This window comes from Spinacia oleracea, chromosome 5 (assembly GCF_020520425.1).
Source record: "Spinacia oleracea cultivar Varoflay chromosome 5, BTI_SOV_V1, whole genome shotgun sequence".
Taxonomy (NCBI): domain Eukaryota; kingdom Viridiplantae; phylum Streptophyta; class Magnoliopsida; order Caryophyllales; family Amaranthaceae; genus Spinacia; species Spinacia oleracea.
Window position 1 is genome coordinate 123,978,940 of NC_079491.1, and position 15,113 is coordinate 123,994,052.

The 15,113-nt window shown below is 34.4% G+C and overlaps 1 long non-coding RNA gene across 1 annotated transcript; it reads left to right on the top strand.

Moving 5' to 3' along the window:
* The first annotated feature begins 4,140 nt into the window (after positions 1-4,140).
* Positions 4,141-13,898, top strand: LOC110775648 (uncharacterized). Its single transcript, XR_002529838.2, has 4 exons — positions 4,141-4,491; positions 4,733-5,106; positions 11,373-11,576; positions 13,388-13,898. It is a non-coding gene; the product is annotated as an uncharacterized lncRNA (long non-coding RNA).
* The last annotated feature ends 1,215 nt before the right edge of the window (positions 13,899-15,113 follow it).

Below are 15,113 nucleotides of genomic sequence, written 5' to 3' on the forward strand. Positions count from 1 at the left end.
TGGGTCGCGAAGACTTGTTCAAAACGATGAAAGGGAAACGGCCATGAAACGATGGTCCATTTAGACACGTTGCCAACCCACATTCAGGTCACAACTAAACCCGAGCATTTCTCGAGAGAACTCGCTCTTACAAGAATGAATAAAAAATTCTCAAAAGAAATCCCAAGGATAAATGAAATAGGTTCTGGCCCACCTCGATCAGGTAGGATCGCGTCAGAACCGTGCGAGTCCCAAACCAAAAAAATAAATTCAGGTTCGCCCACCTTCAGCGGGCGGGGTCTGCGTCACTAACCGCGCAGGTCCTCAGTTTTCGAAAACGAAAAAATACAATAATAAAATAAAATCTTCAAAAAACAGGCTCGCCATCTTCAGTCGGCGGGGTCTGCGGCACTAACCGCGCAGGTCCTTACTTGTTGCAGCGATAACTTTTCCCGGTTTATCCTTTTCCAAAAATCAAAGGATGGTTTATCTTTTTCCAAAAATCAAAAGATGGTTTATCTTTTTCTAAAAATCAAAAGATGGTTTATCTTTTTCCAAAAATCAAAGGATGGTTTATCTTTTTCCAAAAATCAAAAGATGGTTTCCCTTTTCCAAAAATAAAAGGATTGGTTTTCCGCTTTTCCAAAAAAGAGCGATGTGCTGGATTTTCCTTCGTTTTACGTCCTATAAAAACAAGGGGGTTTTCTCGTTTAGCTAACCCTGAAAATGAGAATCTTTAAAAACATTTTTTACCTCGTGATCGGGCTTGGCCAGGCCTGGTTACACTTTATAACTTTGATTTCTATACATCTTTAGATACTTCCAATGACAAGGTGAGGGAGTTTATATACTTAACAAATTCCAATGACACGTGAGGAATGTGTTAACACTTCAAGTGATGACCCTTAAGTCAAATGTTATCACTCGGCGGCTCGTGAGACCCTCGCAAAACAGGTCACATACACCATGGCTTGTATGACGCACTCCGTCTAATACTTTGACCATCGTCTTACTCCAAGACTCGGTCAAAGTGGGGGCTAACTGTAGACACCTACTTTTGTCCCCATTCCCGAAAGGGAAGGTTCAATGATGAGAACATAAATCTCCATTTGGCAACGCATCTCCTATAAAATAACGAATCTCGATCACCCTTTCATTTCAGCCAAAACTGCTATTTATAGAAACCTGCTAAGAATAGTAACTGCCGTAAGAAGTAGTTGTTAAAAGTGGCAAAGTCATAAAAGATAGAAATCTGTCATAATTAGGTGTTGTACTCCAACATAAGTCCTAAAAGAGATAGAATTGGCAAAAGGAATTATATTCCTGCTATAATTCGGAAATAAGAGTTACGTATTAATTAAATTCCTAACGAACCTAGAGTTCGTAACGGGCCCAGACGCATTCCGTCATAAGTTGATACGCACTAAGAAACTCGGATAAGTCTCAAAAGCTCCGTGATTAAGAGTTCAAATCTGACAAAAGGCTCAACTCAGATCCTATTTTCAACGCCTGGGTCTGGGCGCCAAAATCTTCGGCGCCCAGCCCTAGGCGCTGAAAATACCTGGGGCCGTGTCGTCTCCGAATTCTTTTTGGATTTGGATTCTAAAGATCTATCTTTCCACAAACTCCTTCCCTATAAATACAGCCTCAAAACCGACATGAACAGAACACACAATTCATAATCTGAGTATTGACTCTAACCCTAAGCCTAAGCCTCACGCTGCGAAATTGATCCCGCGTTCTGTCGCAATCGACCCAAAAGTCGAACAGAACGTATCCTGTCCCTTGTAGCTGATGAATTAAGCCTAAATACTGGAACACTGCTTAGAAACCCGAGATTCGTTAAATAAAAGGAGAAATAGCAAAGCCAAGTGGTTAGTTTTCTGAGAACCGTGACGCACCTCTCAAGGGTGCGTTGTAATGTGTCCCTCATATGATTTAATCGCTTTCATCACCCTTTTATAAAATTGTCAAACTATTAACTTGACTGATCTATCACGCTTAATAAGATAATACCCTGGGCAATTGAATTATCATGCTAGGTACCTTAAATCAATCTAAATAAGATAATCACGATCGATTTAGTATTATGTGTTGCATATTGCTAAAATCAATTCAGAATAATTTAATAGTTTAACGCATGTCCCTTCAATTATTTATGCTGAGCTAGTAAGGATAACCTGCCTCTGGAGTTATAAATGAGCACTCCTCTCGGTAGTTACAGTCCCCCTAACTCTCAATCTCTGCCCTGCGGGTGTACGTTGAGCGATCCCCACACCAGGGATCACAAGGGAACCTATGGCCGTCGTGGTCGAACATAATTGCACTCCCTTTATGTCACGATAACCGGGTTTTGTCAGTTTTTCTCATTGTCGTTAAAAACTGAATGGCGACTCCTATATTACTAGTCGATTGGGTGTAAACTCACAGGAGATCTAACTACACTTGATCTGAGAACGTCACGCCCACGAGGGACGAGGTCATGCATTAGCCTCGTGCTTTTTCGACCCCCTCACAGTGTGTGTGCGTCGAGCAAACAACGCAACTACAACGACAACACATCAACGCAGCACGCACCGCAACACGCAGCGAGCGCAAAGGGGCGACGAGGGGCGAGGGCTGCGGAACGGGGCGAGGCACACGCGACACACACACAACAGCAGGGCGCTGCGCTGCGGGACGAGGCAAGGAGAGAGCAGCAAGGGGCGCAAGGCCACACAGCACGCAGGCACTCCCGTGCTACGCTGCGGCTGCGAGGCAAGGTTGGGCTGGCGGGGCTTGCGCGCACGGTTGGGCACGACGCGTGCCTTGGGCTGCAAGCAAAGGGATCGGACGAAGGAGAGAGTGGGGTGCCGCAAGGAGAGAGAAAAAGAGGAGAGAGAGGGAGTGCTGAAATTTTTGTGAGGGTTTAATGAGAGGGTCTATTTATAGTTTTTCTCTCCCATGTGGGCTAGGTTATGGTAGTTTGAGTTGGGCTTATTACCGGGCTCAATTAAGTTTACTCCTTGCAAGCTTTGTTGGGTTTGATCATGGCAAATCAACTGGGCTTTAATTAAATTAAATTCGTTTTCGAAATACGACCCAACAAATCCCGATTAAATAAATTCGTTGAATCTATTTAAAAAAAATACGGTTTTCGTAATTAATTAATAATTAAATTAATTAAAAATAAAATGCAGTTAATTCTCATTAAATGGAATTAATTTATAAAAATACTTTATAAATACAACGAAATGCTTTATAAGTATAATAAAATATATTTATAATTATAGGAAAATACGAGGTAATACAAAGTATGCATTCAAAGATAAGTCTAATACATGCGGTTCAGTATTAATTAAACAAGTTAATAATTCAGTGAGATCAAGTGAGCTGAATGCCTAGCTAGAGGCCGCTTCAGTTCAAGTGGAATTAATAATATTAATCCACAGCTTACTCTTGACTAAACCCGTAGGGTCACACAAATAGTACGTGAACGGATCAAGTATTTAAGTGAATATATTATTCATTAAATACTCTATTTATGAACATTCGAAAAACGACGGATCTCGGTTCCAGTGGGAGCTGAAATCGTCAAAAGGAAAAATATAGAATGCTCCGGAAATGATGATATTGCCGAAAACGAAAATATGGATCATGATGGAAATATAAATATTATCCAAGTCGTAGATGTTGCCGGAAACGGAAACATGGTTCGTATCGAAAAATATTATCGGAAATAGAAATATTGCCGGAAACGGAAATATTGCCGGAATCGGAAATATTGTCGGAATCGGAAATATTGTCGGAATCGGAAATAAATTTCGGAATCGGAAATATTAAATATTTTCTTCGAATCGGAAATAAATTCCGGAATCGGAAATATTAAATATCTGTTCGAATCGGAAATGAATTCCGGAATCGGAAAACAAATCGGAAGCGCGACGTGAAGCCTTTGTAAATGTTTTTTTATATTTGTTCGTATCACACGTCTTTATTAAGTAGTTATTTTTTTAACACACAAAGAGAATAGGATTATACTACTGTCTAAAGACCTTATGTTAGCATAAACAGAAAATTACACGCGTAGAGTTTATGACCAAATCCAAATTTTCCTATTGAGATATTTCTCTAAATCATCAACAATATATGGTTAAATTGGAGTACGGTGTTATGAAAAGATTAAATGGAGTATTGGGAATTTAAAAAAAAACAAAAAAAAGTGAAAGCTACATTCTGCTTTCTTAGAAGTTACAACCTCGTAATTGTCGGCAACAGAAATATCCAACTTCATTGCATCATACTACTATCTCATCCACCAAAAAAATCGCTAATTCATTCGATTGAAATCGGTTTCCAGTATTTTTTTTTTTTTACTGATCTTATTCCACTCCATTTCTTTTTGTGATTATCACAATAGTTGAAGCAACAACGGTCATCTAGATCTACAATGGGATTATCTACAATCCAGACCAACTTCATCAAATTAGAGTAATATCATTCAATTGATTATGATGATTGTTGTTGTCTCAGGTAAGTATATTTTAATTTTGTTTGATTTCTCTTTTACATTAGGATGTTTGATTTGAGTTGAATTTTAGTAGTAGTTTTAATGCTATGGATTTTTAAATAATGATATATTTTGGATGTCCACGAGCTCAATTTTCAATCAGTGAGCTTGTGGATCAAGATAGGATGTTAAATATTGATTCGATCAATTTCAATATGTTTGAATAAGCTAATTTTTTTCCCTTTAATTTTGGACAATCTGCAGCAAGAAATATAGCATGGTGTCTGTAGATTTCAATTTTTGTTTCGAGTAAAGTTTTGGATTTGAGAGGAAGGGCGTGGTGGTGCTTGAAGTTCTACAACGGGGTTTTTGATGAGTATGAGTTTGAGAAATTTGTTGGATAAAAATGATATGTTGGATCAGAAGTTCGGACTAAGATTCACTATGTTGGAACAGAAATGATAAGTGTCTACTAATCAAATTACCTATTTTTCATTCAAATTGATGCTCTTTTCTTTCCAATCATGCTAACATAGGTTAATCTTTGTAGAGAGATATAAATGGGTTTTCTGCTGAAAATAGTGAGTAGAAGTTGCGTCTGCGAACAATGGAACATCAAACTCACAAGATGGTAACCGGTAAGAACCCCTCTTTTCTTAGTATACATAGCATATAAATAGTTGTTTCTATCATCACAAAAAAATACAAAAGAATAAAAAGTGAACTTATAGTCTGATTAAAACACCCAAAACACATAGTTTCTTGTTATCGAGCACACTTAGCTCTAGTTGCCACTGCATGAAAATAAATGCGGAAAAAAAGCCGTAGTTAAGAATTTGAGATATCTAATTCTGACATATAAAAGAATTAAAGCAGTTAACAAAATAACAAATTTTATCATAAAATACCTTTTCATGGCAAGTTCTGGAAGACCTCTTTGTATACTACATTGTTCGTATTATTAAAAAGTTCACCATCCTTGTCAGATTTTAAAATTCTCAGTCCTTTTTTGCTTGTCACTCTAGAAATTGCAACGTAGAGTTGACCATGACTAAAGACCGGTCTTGGAAGGTATAAACCCACATGTGAAAGTGATTGACCTTGGCTTTTATTTATCGTCATAGCAAAACAAACAACCAACGGAAACTGTCTTCGCTGAAGTTTAATCGGCAAGCTGGTGGTGTCTGAAGGGCTTAAGGTCATTCGTGGAATGAACACCTTATGCCCTACATTGCTACCCGACATGATTTTAGCTTCAACAACATGGTTTCCTAGTTGAGTGATCACCAACCTAGTACCATTGCATAAGCTAGATCATTGGTCTATGTTTCTGAGAAGCATAACGGGAACACCAATCTTTAATTTGATTATGTGATTCGGTACCCCGGAGCATCTAATTGTATTCAGGAACTCAGGGAACTCAGGTGGATAAAGATCTTCAATTCCCATGTTTGTATCTGCCTTACATATGTTGTCAGAACTCAAATACATTTTCTCTTCACCGGGAATCAAAGATAACAAATAATCATTGATAATGTGTACGTTATCATGAGTTGGTGCTAAAATTGCTCTTTCTTGAAAGTATTTTGGATCCCATAAATTTTCAAGTAGAGAGGGATAAGTAATTTTTACAATAGCTTCAACTTGATTACTTGTTTCCCTTATTAGATTTTCATCAGGTATTACTATAGTTCCTTCCCCATCATTTGGCTCTCCTTCTTTACCATCTCCAACTTTTAATATCCACTCTGAGAATTCCCTTATATTATTATTGCTCGAATCTGACCTCCCTACTTGTAGCCTCATGTTCTTTGTCAGTTTAAGAACCTCACAATGATTCCACAAATAAGATGAATTTATTGTGGCAAAACAATGTCTTGTCTACTTCCTTTTGGGATAACAGGAAGGATTTGTCTGAATTCTCCTCCAAAGACAACTACTTTTCCTCCAAAAGGTCTCTATGTGGGTCTTAGAACATCCCTTAAGCTTCTATCTGAAGCTTCAAAGCAAAATTTGTTGATCATAGGAGCTTCATCCCAAATGATAAGCTTTGTCTTCTTCAAAAGCTCGGCCAAATCACTATTTGATCTGATATTACAAGTGGAATCTTTTGTTACATCCAAAGGTATTTTAAACCTATAATGTGCAGTCCTTCCTTTCGGAAGGAGAAGTGATGCAATTCCACTTGAAGCAAGGGGAAGCACAATTTCTCCCTTAGACTAAATAGCTGCACATAGAGTTCTCCGAATGAAAGTTTTTCCTGTCCCTCCATATCCATATGTGAAAAAAATACCTCCTTCACCTCTTGAAACGGCATTCATAATTTTTTCATCTATCTCTTTTTTTTCATCAGTAAAACTTGAAAAAAGTCTCTCATGCTCCACATGCAAGGCTTGTCTATCATATTGAAGCTCATATTGAATCAACTTGTTTCGTCCTTCTGACATGACCATATCATCTGGAAAAGGTAGCATAGGATATCTGCAAAGTGTACCACCATTACGTTGTAAATTTTTTTGGATTTCACAAGGATTATAATTCTTCAACTAATCTTCAGCCAGTTGCAAATTTGTACATTAATAACAAAATGTTAATTATGCATGTAATGAACAGTTATAAGCTAAGGTAAGTAACTGATGGAAAACAATATTTTGTATAAAAAAAGCCCGCATTAAAACGATTCACCATATTATGAATATTTGTCGATAGTTAAAATGATAATAAAAAGAAAGCAAATCAAGTTGATTCCATCAATATGCATAATGCATCGTTGAGTGTGGATAATGTCATTTGATAGTAAATACCATGTCGCTTCCCACACATATTCTGGTCTTGATAGACTATCAAACAACAGAAGCGTTAAAAAAAGATTTCTCAAGTAGTGTGCAGATCCCCAAAAGCTTGCTTCTTTGATTCCATCAACGTATTCCTTATCATCGTCTAATAATCCTAATGCATAGCAAGCTTCTTTGAATGAAGAATGAAAAACTCCATCTATTGTTCTAATATCTTCATAACACGCTGAACCTCTCATATGATTCAATAAAACTCTTAAATAATTTTTTTCACCGCTACCTGGGGGCACATGATAGATTCTCCCAAGGGAAAACCTTTCTTCTCGAACTCTCTTTCTCCATTCTTTTTCATCACTTGACCATACAAATTCTGTTGGAAACTCGGAATAAGTGAGGTGTCTGCCATCTCCTTTGTTCTTATTATAGTCCATCCATGCTAAGAACATTGATTTCTCAATCAAAGGCTTATTCATGAAAGAATCTATTGGATCATCATCTTGAAACACCACATTTTGCTCATTTGGTAGATGAAAGCTTAGTCTTTGAATAGGAGGAAATATATAATGCAATTCGAACCCAAAAATTCTTCATACTGCTTCACATGGTGAAATATACCAGATATATGTGTATATAATTTATTATCACCCATTTAAAAAACTCCAGAAAACAATGTTGAAATATATCAATTATATTTAAACATTATATACCTGCAATCATAGTAGGATTTAATCTCATCAGTGTTGTCACAAGTCTCTCCAGTTGGTGAAAGGGCAGCAGTGACACGATCATTTCCCTTATTTATGTATTTAAATAAGTACTTGATTGCCTTGTGTTGATTGCAAAATTCAATATTGATGTGAGCACGGTATTTTAGGAGCAGAGTTCGGTTGTATGGTACAGCATATCTGTTATCTAGATTAATTCCATTCTTTTCAATAAATCTACCATTGTCCCTTCTTCTATAAAGGGAGTACCCTTCTTGGTCAAAACATGTGTCTTCCGTGAAGTCCATCGGATAATGTTTAGAGCACCTCCCCTCTTTCATACATGGGGAACTTTTATTCATTGCACCAAAAGGACCATGCATCATACAATCTCCCAAAATTTCATAGAGTTCGGGGCTCTCTTCCGGATCAGGGATTTCGGCGGATATAAGTCTATCAATATCATCAGTCGTAGAAATCTTGTTATCAGGATGCAAAAACAGAAGGATATGAGCATGAGGTAATCCTCGTTTTTGGAACTCCACTGTGTATACCACTGTAAAAAAAAATTAGCATATTTACAATTTAAAAAATGAGTGACATAGTGGAATGGGTAATGAAATCCTTACATGCATTAACTTTCCCAAACATCTCATTTACTTTGAGATCACTATAAGCCCATCTAGTTTCATTTTGAAAACTCTACAAACGATGTCAGGTCTATCCTCAGGTTTGAGGCCTCTCTTCTGAACAAATCTAGTGATTTCTGGCCACTTTGGATTGCAAGTGAATGTGATACACAAAGTTGGGTATCCATACCATTTACAAATAGCCATGGCATCCTGATAATTCTACATCATATATCTTGCGCCACCCGTGAATGATAATGGTAAAACTATCCGTTTTCCTGTTGATGACGGATCTTTGTCTACTCTTATTATGGCATTTGCAAGATTTTTATACAACTCTGACCTTAATTGATTCTGATGTGTTCGAAGATAGTTCAACCTTTCAGCCTCAATCATTGTGTATACATCAACCAAAAATTGTTGAAATAACTTCCTAGACATCAGCAATGTTGCAGCTTCATTAAGCATGTCGTGTATCCTAAATGCAAAATACTCTCTCATACTTATTTTTATCCTTTTTCTCCTGGTGTTCTCGCTTACTGGAGTATCAACCCTGTAACCATCCTCACCGTATGGAAATAATAATGGGTATTGCATCGCAAGGTAAGAAGGGTGAAGCTCGTTGATGCGTTGTAGCAATCCCGATTGTATATATATTTCGACAATAATATCCCTATCTGCATTACTTCCAACATCTCCTACGACAAGGGCTTCCACTTCAGATGCACTTGGGAGGTTGTATGTCCTCCCATCAGTACCCCTTTTTCCAATGAGTTTTAATTTCACACTTTTAGATTGGCATGAGCTAAAACGATCCTTTGCCATTCTGAAAGATTGGGCTATGGGGTTGTGTTGATCAAGCATTGTCTTCAAGTCATGGATAATTGAATCATCAAAGTCCTCGGAGTTTCTTGATGGACATGCAAAAAAATAAGAGTAAAAGTTAGGATAGGATTAGGATTAAATCAATAATCTAAATGTAAAGTTTCTAAATAAATCAAATCACCTCATAGCGCGCTTTCTATTTGCAACCTCATTTTCTGTGTCATATATGTAAAGTTGGACAAACTTTGGGGAAGATCTAGAATTTGGTAACAAACTTCCTATCTTATGATAGTCTTGTCCTTGCAATCTAAAAACATAAGGTCCTCTCCCTTGGTTTACTGTCAAGTCAATCTTTCCTCCCATTGACGTAAATGCAAGCATCATGTTATATGCTCTTATATTCTCCAAAAAATGCTTACTTCTTTTGTCCTCATTCTTCAAAAGTCTACGAAGTGGTTGTGGTGGTTCTTTTAGAAAAGGTAGTTGGACTTTTCCTTGCATACAACATAATGAGAATTTTGGGTTTTTAGATCTTTTTCCTTTTCTTTAGTCTTTCTTCGTACCACAACATTTCACCGCAAAATTTGCACGTGAATATCGGATCTCCGATGTCCCAGTATTCTGATAGAAGTAAAAGTTATGTTCATTTATTAATCTATATGATCTATAACTAAAATTAAAATAATAACTTTCATTGAAGCAGCACGTATATCATCTTCACCTGAGCATAAAATTTAAAAGAATAAGGCTCAGGAGTCATTAGGTTCTTATATGAGTAATATCAATCATAATATTCATGGCTCAAATATTATGTAAATAATCGCACAGTTACTAAACTCGATAGTTATAATCATGCCCTATAAGTATTATACCTAGCTTGAAGTTTTTCGGCATCAATTTGATTTGTTTCCAAGTCAACAACGGGGATACTCTCGCCTGTTTGGTTACCAATAAGATTTAGTATATATAGAATAAAATCGAGACCCTTAATAAAATTCAGTTAAATTACCTGAAGCTGAAACTGGAATTGTGTTTGGAGTCTCGATAATTTTTCCCTTTTTAATTACTTGCTTCCCTGGTGCCATCCGTTTTTTAAATTGCACACAATGAGGCAAAATAGATGCACCTTTTCTTTGAACTTGGTTGTGAGAAAAGTTTGCTTCATAAAAATAAATCACAGTTAACAGTAGGGAAATGTCAAGTACACAAATTAATTTTCAAGTGCATTTGCTTCCATTAATTTTCAAGTGCATTTGCTTCAAATTAATTCCCCTTAAGATATGCGTAAGAATTTGATATCATGCACCCCAATTTCATTTCTTAGTGTTCTAAATTCCTAACACATTCAAATCAAAATTAAATATGACAACTACAGTATCTTTTTGTTAATTTTGAGGGTTTGAGAAATGGGAGTTGGGGGGACTAACCAACCCTCGCCTGAGTCTGGGTTGGTAAATGCTACCACCACAAACGAAAATGTGAATGTTAATATCAGTATTAATGTTAGTAATACAGATGATCAGAATTTGTTGAAGCTTCAAAAACACCATGTTTCTTGCTGGAGATCTCAAAGGTCATTTGTTTGTGGGATTATACTATTTGCGCTTGGTTTAATCTTTTTGTTTACTGGCCATGTTGTTTTTGATATTGAGTACTACTCTCAACGCTTGATTAAACCTCACTTGATCAACAAATGGGATTTGTTTCTCTCTAATTTCTGCGTGTAAATTTTTCAATTTTTTTATTTCTGGTTGTTGATTTTTATTTGCATTTTCTATGTACATATTCGTTCAACAAATTCAGTTTATCCAAGTGGGGTGGTGTCAACTGTTCTGGTATAGTTGTCAATTACAGTACTACATAATATAGTTGTCGGGTATTCGTTGTGCAATATTTTTCTTTACCTATTCAGAAGGCATTGTCTAAACTTTGTTCTCGGTTGTTTTGAAAGGAAGAAGAAATAGCTTACGGCCAAAATGATGGAGCTGGTGGCTGAGAAGCATGTCCAAATTGTCATATCTGTTGAGAACGTTTGTTTGTTTGTCTGTTCTGTTCTGTTCTTTTTCGTCTGCTTTGACTATGAGCTGACTGAAAATCTCCATTGATCTGGGGATCTTTCTTCTCAGCTTCAATCTATTATTCTTCCTTTCATCAGGTATTCTAAATTTCTTCCATTTTTAATCATATTTCCCATGCTTATTTTGTTGTCAGAAATCGCCATTTTTAACTTAGAATTTTTCATCTTTGAATTCTGAATCATAAAACCCTTGACATGTATATTTCAAATCAGTTATAACCCAAATTCAGTGATTTTTGTTTGATTTGATAGTTTGATTGCCTTCATCATTTGATTTTTGGGAATTTCTTCAACCTAAATTTATTAAGTTTGACAAAACTATTCATTTGGGTGTTTTTTTTGTATGCCAATTTAGTGAAATTAGATTGTTGTTACTTGTAACATTCACGTTATCCTAATTTTGGAGGTTTCAATTTCAAAGCCTTTAATAGTGGAATTTCTCGGCACCACATTAATCTGTTCATCTGTTGCATCGTAGAATAGGTATAATACAATTATGTGCTTTAATTAGTGGAATTTCAAAGAATATTTCTGAAGGCAACCTTTTTTGTGTGGTGAACATGTTATTATTTGGTTTTAACTTAAAAATAATGTAATACCCCTCTTACCTCCACTCTTAACTGAACTTAAAAATAGCCTACAACACAGAGCCGTGGCGTACTGCTCAAGCAGTTTTACTTTCAGCATATTATTATATAAACAAATCATATAATATGTATGCAAAAAAAGACCATTATTGACCAAATTAGGAGTGACATTACCATTTGAAATGTCTAGCATGGGGATCCTTTGATCAACGCTTCTTATATGTTCTGTATTAGAATGAGTTCCTTGTCTTTTCTCTATAATACCTGATGTTTTTATTCTTCATATTTAGTTACATAGGAATTGGGAGTTAACAAAGAGCAATTTCATTAAAGTACATCATGGAAAGGACAAATCACCTTGATTTTCAGTTTCTGTTCTTCGACGTTTATTTGTGATAATAGCTTTTCTCTTGAGCCTTGCTAATGCCGTAAAATTTGGATCCATTGATAAATATGGTTTTTCAGTGGTTGATGGATGGTGGACAATCAGAATTTATGATAAGAGCAATGCCCCTTGATGAATATAATTTTGTAATTTATGCAATTTATGTCCTGCTTTTTCCTGTTTCAACCATATTTAATTTTACCAAAAACAAAATTACTTGCAGTATGATTTTTTTTATAATTGATGCAACATTTACTTGTTTTTTCCCGTTTCAATAATATTTTTACCAAAAACAAAAAGAGGTACGTTGTTTTGTAATCCTTCAAATATGCTGCCAGCGGATATGAATAGAGATTTGGATTATTTCCTTACTCAAATTATAACAAAATATAAACATGCCATAAAAATAAACTATGGCATCTGATGACCGTGCAATTGAAAAAGGATATTTTTGAAGATTGAGTGAACATGTTGCCTAATTGTTCTGAAATTGCATATATCAATAGTCGTATATATGCTAATTCGCATATATAAGGATATTTATATGTAGTATTTATTTGTAATCTGCCGTATATAACCTAAAATGCTCACTATGGTAATCTGCCGTATATAACATTATTTGCTCACTATGGTAATCTGCCGTATATAACCAAAAATTCTCACTATGGTATGTAACCTAAAATACTCAACATTTGTAATCTGTCATATATTCTCAATATGGTAATAAATCAGCTATGAGAATTAGCAAATGACAAGGACCTATTTTCTATCATCTGTATAGAGTATTATTGCACACTTTCCCACTCGTTGTCCTTCCTCTCACTCAAAGAGAGGAGGGGGGGATGTAGTGGTTTTGAAGTGGGCATGAGTTATTTTTTTCTTGATTTGTCATCATTTTTGTCTTTTTGATCCTGTAGGTTCTGGACTATAGGGAGAAGATTGAACTCCTTGTGGATAAGACCGAAAATCTTCAGTTTCAAGTATGCTTTCAATTGTTACGATCTGAATTTGGTTGATGTGACATTCTTGTGGGACACAAGTTGCTACTTTGTTCTTGTCTACAAACAGGCTGATAGTTTCCAGAGGCAAGGCAGGCAATTGCGGCGGAAGATGTGGTTTCAGAACATTCAACTGAAATTGATTGTTAGAGGTTCTATTATCCTCTCCATCGTCATAGTGTGGCTAGTAGCATGCTAGAGGGTTCAAAATGTTGATACTTGCTTATATGGATAGAAAATAAAGACTCGGTCTAAAAATCCACAGTTGCAAATTTTCAGTTACCTGATCTTTACCCTTTTTTCCTTGTACAAAACTTGAAAAAAATAGACAAAAGAAAGGAACCAATAGCAACTTTTGTATTCTGTAAATGAAGAATGGTGTTAACTACTAAAATGTATTGTTCCGGTGTCTTTCTGAATTTTTTTATTATGCTGTTGTGTTGGCAATTTTTTCTTTGTATTATCTATGAAAATTAAAACACAACTTTGAAAGATTGACAAGGCAATAAAGGAAAGTGTAGGCGTGGAAAAATGAGCGTACACAATTGATCATGACTCATGAGATTCATGACATTAAGATTCGACAGACAAACTCGGATACCAATATATGTACGCTATTACTTATGACAAGTTCTGAGTTTTGCTACCAAAATTACGATTATACTTAATCTTGAGATCCGAGTTACAAAAAAAAAAAAGTTAATTAACTCTCTCAAATCTTATACCATAGCATGTGTATAATTATTATAAAATTAAAATCTCAAAATCCAATCCCCTCAAAAAGGCAATAAATAAATAAAAATCTTAAAATCTGACAAATAAAAAATACCAATATTATCAAAACATTAAACAAAGTACACATTGTTTAGTTTAGCCCCATTAATACTACATACTGTTCTTTTTGGTTTAATTTCAGTTTCAGGACTTATTTGGCAGTTCAGTTCAGTTCAGTTCAGTTCAGTTTAGGAGCATTCAGTTCAGTTCAGTTTAATTCAATTCAATTTAACTTTATAATAATAATAATAATAATAATAATAATAATAATAATAATAATAATAATAATAACAATAATAATAATAATAATATTATTATTTTATTACTTATATTACTTATATTATTATTTATATTATTGTATTACTTATTATTTATATTTATATTATTATATTATTATTTTACTTATTATTTATATTTATATTAATATTATTATATTACTTATTATTATTATTTATAAATAATTATTTATTAATAATTAATATAATGTATTATTATTTATATTAATTAATTACGGATTATTAGTTATTAATTATTTAGTTATTAGTTATTAACTATGAATTATTATTATTATTAATATTTATCATTTATTGTAATTATTTAGTAATCATTACAGATTATTATTATTATTTATTATATAGTTATTTAGTAATTAATTAATAATTATTCTTTAGTTATTAGTTAACATTTTTTATTATTAATTATTATTTATTAATTATTATTTATTATTTATTATTTATTATTTATTATTTATTATTTATTACTTATTATTTATTACTTATTATTTATTATTTATTATTTATTATTTATTATTTATTATTTATTATTTATTATTTATTATTTATTATTTATTATTTATTATTTATTATTTATT